General features: G+C 46.4%; 1 protein-coding gene, 1 long non-coding RNA gene and 1 pseudogene across 4 annotated transcripts in view; 2 read left to right on the plus strand and 1 right to left on the minus strand.

Moving 5' to 3' along the window:
• The window catches only part of LOC112213588, a 298689-nt gene that overhangs the window by 91887 nt on the left and 196738 nt on the right, over window positions 1-10064 (plus strand). The gene's annotated exons all lie outside the window — the stretch shown is intronic.
• On the plus strand, window positions 2639-3224 carry LOC112213583 (annotated as a pseudogene).
• On the minus strand, window positions 3608-4072 carry LOC112213587. The gene is made up of 2 exons (XR_002947481.1): window positions 3872-4072; window positions 3608-3770 (listed from the first exon to the last, which is right to left on the minus strand). It is a non-coding gene; the product is annotated as an uncharacterized LOC112213587 (long non-coding RNA).

Genomic DNA, 10064 nt, shown 5'->3' on the forward strand with positions numbered 1-10064 from the left:
TAGGGCCACGTCGGGGATTATACGTCACGGCACAGCTGAGCCTCTCTCGTATCCACGTGAAATACCGTCACGTTCCTCGGTCGTGTGCGTTTCACATGTACACACACGTACGCGTACGAACATCGGCTCACGTGCTACGTTTCCGTGTGTATCCGCCAAGGGGATGAAGGCAGGGGCGTAGAGATGAATATGTGAATATGTGCCACGTGAGCTAGCGGCCGAACGAAAGCGAAAACGAGGTTGGAGGGCCTCCTCCACCCTCAACCTCCTCCAACCTCATCCTCATCCTCCGCCGTCATCCTTCTTCTCTCCGTCTCTCTCTCTCCCTCTCTCTCTCTCGCTCGCTCGCACTGCGAGTTTGCCGCTGCTCGATGTATTGCACACCGATATGCACACAGCCGTGCAGCATTCGGTTCGATGTGTGCGGCATAGATGCGGAGCGAGGTCGAGTCCCGGTTTACTGGCTCACCCTCTCATCGCTCGCCTCCGACTCCTCCTACGTCGGATTTCCTAGTCAATACGTCCGTGACGTGAGTTTCGACAGCTTCTCCGCTCAAAACGAGTCTCTGTCGTTGCGGTATTCCTGGTCCCGTCAGCCGGATCCGGGGCAAGCTTGACGATTCAGTTTTCTTCAGGTGTTAACCTGCTGCTGCTGCTTCAGGTCTGTCCCCCACTCTTTCCCAGCTTCTTGCTTCTTTTTAACGGAACCGTACAGTTTTTAACACACCGATCGATCGTTGCCTGTAAAAGGTTGATGAACCATTCGCGCGGAAGAAGTAGTCAGCTGCGAGGAAAAAGATTTCAGGCGAAACTGAGGAACAACGTGAATGATTCGATCTTGCCTTTCTGTCGAGCATTGGCAAACGTACGTGTAGCTTCACGAACAATTTCTCATTGTTATATTAATTGTGTTATATCGAAGATGTTATAAATTATAATGTTAGGTATTGTTATGTGTTATTACTATATAATGGTATCTAGCATCGTTGCAAGTTAACACCGTTACATACTGGAACGCCGTCAGTCAGAAGTTGTCGCACCTCTGTCTGCAAAATGACGTTCAGTCGTGGGCGATTATTATTCCATGTACTTGGTAGTTGCACGAGTCTGATAAATCGCCATGTGTCGCGGAAACGCGAATGGAAATTGTGTCACATTCGACAATGGATTTTGTGGTCGCGATTAGTCGCAAGTGGAAAAGAGGCCTTAGGTCGGACCGAGCTGTTCTTCTGTTCGATATTCTATTTCGTTTTTCATTAGTTTCGGTCGCTTCTAAAATGGGTTAACTTGGGCAGAAAGGGAAGAACAGACAGCTGACGACGTTATAAATATTTTTCGATAACCGTGCGCTTTGTAGTTGGTTATGAAAGCAATTTTTATACGCAAGGCCAACAGCTGTTGTTATTACTGTCACAGTTACTCCTACTCTTTCGCTGTAGTAAAATTTCACAGAGAATAACAAACATACAGTTAATTTGCTTGTACACTTTATAATGGCACCACTTCTTTTCATCTATATGGAAAATCATTTAACTGTACGTTTGCCATGCTTGATCTTTGAGGAGATCTGCGACATGTTTAAAGAGATAAGATATCTTCCTTCTAATTGTTGTTTATCCTTCTTATATTCCTGCGCAAGTTGAATCATTTCCTCCCGAATTGGGACCATTACAAGCCCTAAAGGGAAAAAGAAAGGACAATACAAATTCCCATAAATAGAAGCGCCATCCGCGCCACCACGAAGCTGCAAGAAGTCCATTCCAACGATTTATGGTCCAGCAGCTTCGAATGGTCAAAATCTTTGCCTCCTTTCGGTTCGATCTACCGCTGTTCCCATACTACGAATCACGCGATAAAAGGAACACGGTCGATCGGTAGATTCGAACTTGCAGAGGAACATAATGGACGTGGTCGTAGGTCAAGAGCGCGCGATACGCGCAGTCATAATAGGAAGGTCGTTCTGATCGGTGTTTATCGGTCGGCGGAGTTTTTTAAACGGGCGTATTCATCAGAAAATATGTTGGCAAACAGCGTTGCCAAACAAAGCTCCTTCCTTTCTCCACGATACGCCGCGATTACGCGCGCATTCCGCGCATTACCGGTGGCACGCGCCGATTACGTAAAACACGGCTCGCTGCCGCATCCATAATGTACGAGTCGGCTTCGCCAAAGCACGCCAAGTCTGTCTCAGCCGCGAAAACACGCCGTGTGTTCGAAGCCGTACGATCCTATCGGTTCGATCTCGCTCCGGCTATCGTTCCTTTTGCTCCATCTTCCTTTTCGTCTCCCTCTCTCTCTTTATCCTCCGCTTCGTGCACGTCCAGCTGGAATAAGGAGCACAAGCAAGGCCGTGGTCGGCGGTACGCCGCGGTCTAAACTTGTCCGGCGATGAAAACTTGGCACGAAACATCCTAGTGACCCCATTGTCTGCTTTGCTCGCAGAGGCAACACTCTCCTTCTTCCAGGCCCCTCCGCCTCCATTAAGCCCGAATTAACAAAGGGTAGATGTACTCGCGCCCACGACCCCCGACCTGCGAGCCTGCCACACCGTTTCCCCACCTCCTGCAGCTTCTCCGTCTCCTCATCTCCCTCCTGCTCCACCAACACCGACTCCTCCGCTTCTAACCGCCGCCGCTTTATGGTCGTCTCTGTTGCGTACCAGGGGCCATTTGTTTCTAACTGCCAGGCAAACACCAACACCCTCCGATCCGACCACCGGTCAGAGCAACAGGTCCTTCAGGACGCGATCACACGTTGGCCACCAGCTTCCTACGCGCTGGCAAAGCCTATGCACCGTCCACTGGCCCAAGGTGTTCGCTGAGAGGATTCAGGACGCGGACGAGTACAGCAGGAGACGAGATACGGCTCGAGGATGTGGAAATTTTGCCGATGTGGAATTGTTTGCCGAGGATGGCGAGGAGTGTGAGAGGGTTCGAGCAGGTACGAGATTCGCTACACGGACAGGTTTCCACTGTGTGCGCTTTTGTGTTTCATACGAGCAGAGCGAGGAGGAGAGTAGAACAGTTTCCTGGTCGTCTTGGAAGATTTCACGCATTTGTTTCGTTGATTTGTATATTCCTGTCCGTATAACAGGTGGTTGGGTTGTACTCGAAGAAAGCTTCCTACTTCTCCGAAGCAAGTGGATGAGGCGATCGAAGGGAATGTTTATATCTCGCGCAGGAGATTCAACTCTCTCTCTTATGCTTCCGAAATTAATTCGATGAACATTCCATAGATTTCGTTCGATAGAAATTCACAGAACAAGGGTCGCGACATCGGCAACTAGGATTTTAAGTACGTAGTTCCGCGAGGAATATTTCCATCGTTATCAAATCGGCCAGTTAGACGAAAAAGATGAAAAACGTTTGAAAAAATTCATCGACGAGCCCACCGTCGTCGTACACCAGCGACGAGTTCGATTTTCCATTTTTTCCCGTGTCCGCACACAAGCAGAAGGCGCGAGTTGGTGAGTTGGTGGAACTCGTTAACGAAATCCTGAAGGCAATCAATCCATCGCGTTCGGAACGCACGCGACCGGAAATAAATCGTCGGATCACGAGCCATGTCGTTCGACACAGTCGCCACGGAGTACATTTTTCTCCCCCCCTTTTTTTTTTTTTCAAACTGGGTCAACGTGTGACACGGTATGGAAACTATAATAAATCTTGCTGGTGGGTGGCGTGGGACTTGACCTTGCCGCTTGAACTTGTCCCCTTTCCCGACAGCGTAGTTTCGACCGCCATATAACTTCGCCAGTCATTCTTCTTCCCCTGTTGGATCGCCGTAACTTGAATCATAAACTTCCGAGAAATAAAGGATTCGCGGAAACTGCCGTCGGATTCTGCGACGTACGAGCTTCCGGGGCATTTACCTCTGTCTGGCCGGCTCTCCTTCCATTGTTGCTGAACGTCGATTGTCCCTGTTCCTTCGCCAACCGCTGTCTCTCGAATATCTGCACCGGCGTTGCGTAAAATACAGACGTTTCGTACAATGGCTGGCAAATCTATACAACGTTTAACTGTTCAGGAAATATTCGATGTACTGTACGACGATGCTAACGAGTTATCATTAGAATCGTTGAAGAACAAAGGAGCGTGTCGTTAGAGCAAACGTGACCACACTTTTCGCAGGAGACTTTCAAATAGACGAGCATCGACAGTGGTAGGCAAAGTATGATCAGCAAACCGCCAACAATAGACCGTTCAGGCGTTGCAAATATTTTAGTTGCCTCTCGTAATTATTTACACACGCATCGGCGCAGCATAACTCCCTACGAACTACGCAGCATCCTGCGTGCTCGCAAATATTGACATTAAAATTCCATTGGCCGAATCGCGGGACAGGAAGCATCGACGAAACGTTCGATCGAATAGTAATAATGGAAAAGGGTTGCTGTAATACGGAGCCAGCTTCGCTATATTTCCGGTAATTCGAGTAGACCAGCGAAAAATCGCGCAAGAATTTTCCTTCCGTGCAACTGTTGCGTAATTTGTGTCGATTTCTCTGCGTTGTATCTTCCTTAGTATCGCGTGTTATTGGATTAAACCATAAATAATGGATAGTATCGAATATAGCGTTGTAATTATGGTAAATCTATGCAGGATATTTCTGCCGTATAAACAAATTGTAGCAGCTTTTGACACGCTGCTGAACTAGAACGAACGAACACGGATTCTTTTTTAAATTTCAAGATTAATGTTACAATAAGCACGGAGAATGATATATACGACACTTAGGATCATAACTAAAACCGTCTGTAACTGTAACGTAAGCTCGATGACTTTTCCGCTGATTGATTTCGCAGGTCAGTTCAACTGTCCTGGTCTTTGACCGATTGCGCTGTGTCGTATGCACCAGGACCAGCTCGAAATCCATGCAAATGGAGTCACTTTTTTGAAACATGAAAATACAAGTTGGAGTAACCAACTTTCGCGAATCTCGTCAGGCAGTGCAGGCCTATCGATTAGGGTGCGCTCGTAGGACGACAGGACAGGACAGAAGGGGAAGGTCGTTTCACGTTGCGGCGATAAGAAGACAACGCGAGAGCTTCGGTCGGCAATCCGTTTGGCGACGAAACAAGCGCGCAGCGACGTTGGTAACGGCGCGAGGCTGCGAAATAAATGGAGGGAATGCCAGCGTAAAACGTCGATAAGCCGAAGAGATGAAAGGGCGAGAACGAAGCCCGTAACTGGCGGTACATGTGGGCCAACAGTTTGTCGAGGTGACGTCGCTACGATATGGGGGCAGGTCAGTGATATCCAAGCGGAGTTTAAACGGTTGTTCGCCTGGCTACAAACTCTCGATGGCCAGTGAAGGCTCTCGAACTGCTCTCAAGCACGCTGCAACAAAACAAACCTGTCGACTTCGTTCCACTGGTCGCCCCTTCCAGCGCTCTTTACTACCCTTCCCTCTACAAATAATAATACTATCGATTCGCTTGTCTACCTGCTCCTTGCAGACACAAACGCGCGCCGTTCTACGTGTTTCGTCCACGTGTCTTATTCGCTCTTTAAGTTTGCTATTATTTTCTTGCAAAACGAACGGAACCTTTGCAACAGCCTGGAAGATTATTACGCCAACATTTCCTCTTTTCCACGAGATTCTTTCGCCAAAGTGCGCTGCGTCTCGTCTTAGCAGCGTGTGATTCGAGCAGCCGCAAGCCCAAGCACGGTTCATCCCCGTTGCTAGCTGGTAGTTATTATGCGTGGGGCGAGTTTCAAAGACCGTGATCGTAACCTAACAATCAGGGCTCCGGGTAGTTAGTGGGGCTATTAGCCGACGTCGCTGTGCCGCCCAGTAATCAACGCCTGGGCCGCGTGCTCCTGGTGAACGATAGAGCAAGAGTGAAACAGAGAGGGACGAGGACGCAAAGAGGAGAGGCAGGACGCCGTTGCACGCGCTTTGAGCCACTGAAACACCGTAACGGCACAATTATCGTTAATCGGCGAATCGTAACAGGGCGTTAGGTAGGCGGCTGTCGCACGATGAAGAGCGCGACGACGGCAACGCGTGCAGGCAACAGGGATACAGACAGGGATACCTTCATCGACTTGGCGATCATCTGAAAAAGCTGCTACGCTTCAAACAATTTGCTCGCCGTGTCGCGATTTAACGGCCATTTTATGCTATCTCGTGTATCTTTATGGGTCGTTTGGTTCAACGTTTGGCTTGTTAATCCTGTACTTTGTCCATGTTACGCGCTATTATATAGAGTGCCGTGAATAATTACCGACTTATCGAGAACGTACTTTTACGTTCGTGGCAATGTTGCAACGAAAATTCAGGAAATCGTTTACACCACTCAGGCAAAATCGAAGAAGGAGGAAGCAGGCATTTTCTGCTTCTTCGAACTTCGCAAGGAAATAAATCTTCCGTCAAAGCTGTGCTTTTCGTCGTGGAAAAGTATGAACTCGCCTGTTAATTTTCTCGCTCGTTCATCCTACGTTTGATAATGTCCAGGCCACTGAGTAGAGACTCGGTCGAGTCGTCGCGCGTGTAGTTAGAAGATTTTCGTTATTCGAGTTAGGACGACGATTATGTCGGTCCTTGTGACGCGAATAATAAATTTATTCGTGTACAGAAGTGCTTGCACAAGTTCCTGCGCCATTCTCCCTCCTGACGTTTCTAACTTTCCCAGTCATTTTTCCCTGCCAAGTGTATATCACTTTAATCAAATTTTGTACATTATATCGATAAGATTGCCTCGATAAAACGATCCTTAAATCGCGTCGGAATTTCGGACAATAGACGAATGAAATACACGCGTACGTAAATAAGCGTCTGAAGGAGTAGCATATTTATGGAAGTTTTAAGGAGATAAGGAATTGCTCGATCAGACAGCAGCATCGTTAGCCCAACTTGAGTTTCCAGCAACGTTATTAGCTCCTCTCAAGAAGAAAGTAAAACCAAGGAAAAAGGCAATATATTGATAGAGATTCAAGTAGAAACAGCGATCGCGTCTGACTAAGCGCTTCCTTATCTCCTTAGAACTTTCCTAAGTACTCGGTACACGATACTCGTTTCAGAGTGCGTGTCTCATTTTTCAATTTCCATCGATGTATCGTCTCATGGCGAGTGGAAGAATATTGAAATTTATTTATTTATTCGTACATCGTTCTCTCGTCTTTGTTGATTTTACCTCGCGACAGCGGTCTAAAAGCTGATGCTTGTCATTTCCTCTCACCGCATTCGCAATGCAATTTTTACACATTCCAATTTTACACATTTACAATTGTTACATTTACATAGTTTATCGATCTAATTGCTTCGTTTCTAACGATCGTTTCACGGTGTCTTCTCGACCCGACTTTCGCGTTATTCATTCAGCGGCATAGTAAAACAGCGTCGTGTGCAGTATTTCGCGTAACATTTCAATGAACAAAGCGCGTAAATTAAAATAAATCGATTAATTCATCTACGCCCGATGGTTTACCTCAACGAACTGCAATATCATGTAAATTACATTAACGTGGAATCCAACAGAGCCGCTCGATTCACCGGCAATTATAATTTCCATTGTGTCGTCGTTATTTATTCTAATGTATGGAAACGATTTTCCAACATTAAGCTTAGAGTCTCGGGCCAGAAATTCAGCTCGCTCCGTTTCAGTCACCAGCTGCGTTCCTTTGTGCCTTGTACTTTTTAACGAACAACTTCGTTTTTCGATAAACTGCTTTGTTTAGCAAGTTTGTAATTGTCACGCGTACCTCGCGGTTTATCTTTATTTACGTTGGTTTCTCGCCGCGATCGAATGGAAATCGTGCAAGCACGTAATTTGTGTAAGTTTGAAATTCGATGTCAATTAGATGGCACCCAACGATATTGGGAAATTTGCGAAAAGCGCGGTCGACTGGGTTGCCTTTTGAGAGAAAACGAGGCACGAGACCGAAGAACGTAAGTGAGACACAGGTTTTAGCCAAGCTGTTTTTTAAAATCTTTTTAACAATTTGTTGCTGTCCTTTCTTGGAGCAAAGCAAGAAGAAAATGCCAGAACGAAGTTTAGAGTTACAACAGCGTATCAGAATACTACTTACGTTTCTGGTCACAAATTTTACCGAAATCCTCAGGTGGAAAGTTGCACAGGTCAAATTATTTTTAATAAAAATTATACCTCGTATTATTTGATATTCGATGTTTATTAATCGATAATTCGCTCAATTTCACTTCACTTCAGACTTCCAGCGAAGAAACGTAAGCGGATGCTCCCTATCTTATCGCAACTTATCTCAACCCTTGGCGATGATTTTTGCCAAAAAAGCAATCGTACGACTCACCTGTACAAACACTTACGATAGCGACTTCACCTTTTTATACATCGAATTACTTAATTAACCGACTAAGATACGCCAAAGTACAGAAACTACTATCTCTAACAATGTTTCGTTTACTGAGACGAGCTTTTGTCATTTTTGTTCTACGTGCTATCTCGTATGGATGATGATTCTCTATTAGAATCTACTAGTCGCAAATCATTCTGAACGTAATTAGATAGGACAATTACAACGATCGTATCACGGTACCTGACAGAGCCACTCTACGAAGGAAAGGAAAAAATATTCCTTCGAGTTGTTTGAATAAACGAAAGTGAGTGTCTATGAAGTGGGAAAAACGATCGGCTCGTAGAAGTCGTTTATCGGTTCAATTTAAAACGAAAGTGCCTTCACGAGTGATTTCTTTCTCCCCATAAATACACCTGCACTTCTTATTTATTTTCCTCCTCTCTTAGCAAGTCGACGATAATCTTTTAAGACCATAATCTTGCGTATGACGTATAATTTAAGAGCAACGATACACCACACGATTCACGGGAAATTAAGTGAACAGCATTGGTTTACCTGAGAATTCGATCTTGAACTCTGCAGGGTATAGTCAGCTCTATTGTGCGACACAACTTTCTGTAGTTTGATGTATAGAACGATAGGAAATTCTGCCAGGAAAACTATAGCACTGCAGCTGTTAGTGCGAACGATTTACTTAATTTTGTAATCTTCAGGCGATGTAATGGCCTTTTGTGTAAAAAGTGCGATAAAATAATAGGAAACTTTTGATCATGTAATATCGTACACGTGTTCAGGTCTAATTAATTAATTACTCGATCGATGGAAAGTTTGATTAACCAACTGGTCTCGCGATACTCCACCATTTACACTGCCGTAGTGTTGGTTTCAAAATTTCGAAGCAGCTCGGACAATGAAAAGCCGAGACCAATAGTTTGAATAATTTGCTGTCAAACTCGGACTGGTCTAAGAATCGTTCGTGACCGAATTCTGTAAGAGACGACGAGGTAAATCGCTTAGAAGAAAACAAGCCTACGGTGGCCTACACGAGCGGAACAGGTATCTGGTCTATCTTATCGCAAGCTGGAAGAAACCAGCGAACCCGATCCTCGTCTGCTCTCAACTGTCGGCAGGTCGCGTGTAACCTGGCGCGCGATAATTACACACGCGAATTTCACTTTCGACCTCCGATACCGATCAGCGATTTGCTCGCATGCAGGTGCTCTGAACGTGCCTGCTCTCTATCTTATCGCCTTACAACAATGTCATCCGTACCTTCTCTCTCAGCTACCTGTTTCCATCTTCCTTCGTAGTGGTTCTTTATCCTTGGGCTGCTTACGACGACGCTGCACACCAAGTCCACGTAGCGAAAGAGCGAGAGAACGTACAAAGAGAGAAAAAGAGAGAGAGAGAGAGAAAGGGCGGCGTACTACGCGCGTACTCTCGAATACGATGTGACTGGGCGTTAGGTCGTGTCCGTGCAGACCTCACACCTACCAAAGTTCCGTAGTCATGAATGAACTTCCTTGTGTGGAACCGTTTATGCTTTCCCTTCCTGCCTCCGCCTCTCGTCGTTCGTTTCACACGTGTACGTATACACGGGCTGCGTGTGCGTGAGACCATTGTGTGTCTGCCTGTGCGACTCTCTCGCTCGCTCCTCTCTCTGTGTATGTGTGTAAGCGCGGTGCACGTCCTCCCGTGGGGGTTAAACGGCTTCCCAACGTGGTCAATAGTTTCCCGATCCCTCCCTTTCCATCCCCTCGCCCCCCGCACACCCATCCGCCCGTC

The sequence above is a fragment of the Bombus impatiens genome, unplaced genomic scaffold, assembly GCF_000188095.3.
Source record: "Bombus impatiens unplaced genomic scaffold, BIMP_2.2 scf_0814, whole genome shotgun sequence".
In the NCBI taxonomy this organism is placed as follows: Eukaryota; Metazoa; Arthropoda; class Insecta; order Hymenoptera; family Apidae; genus Bombus; species Bombus impatiens.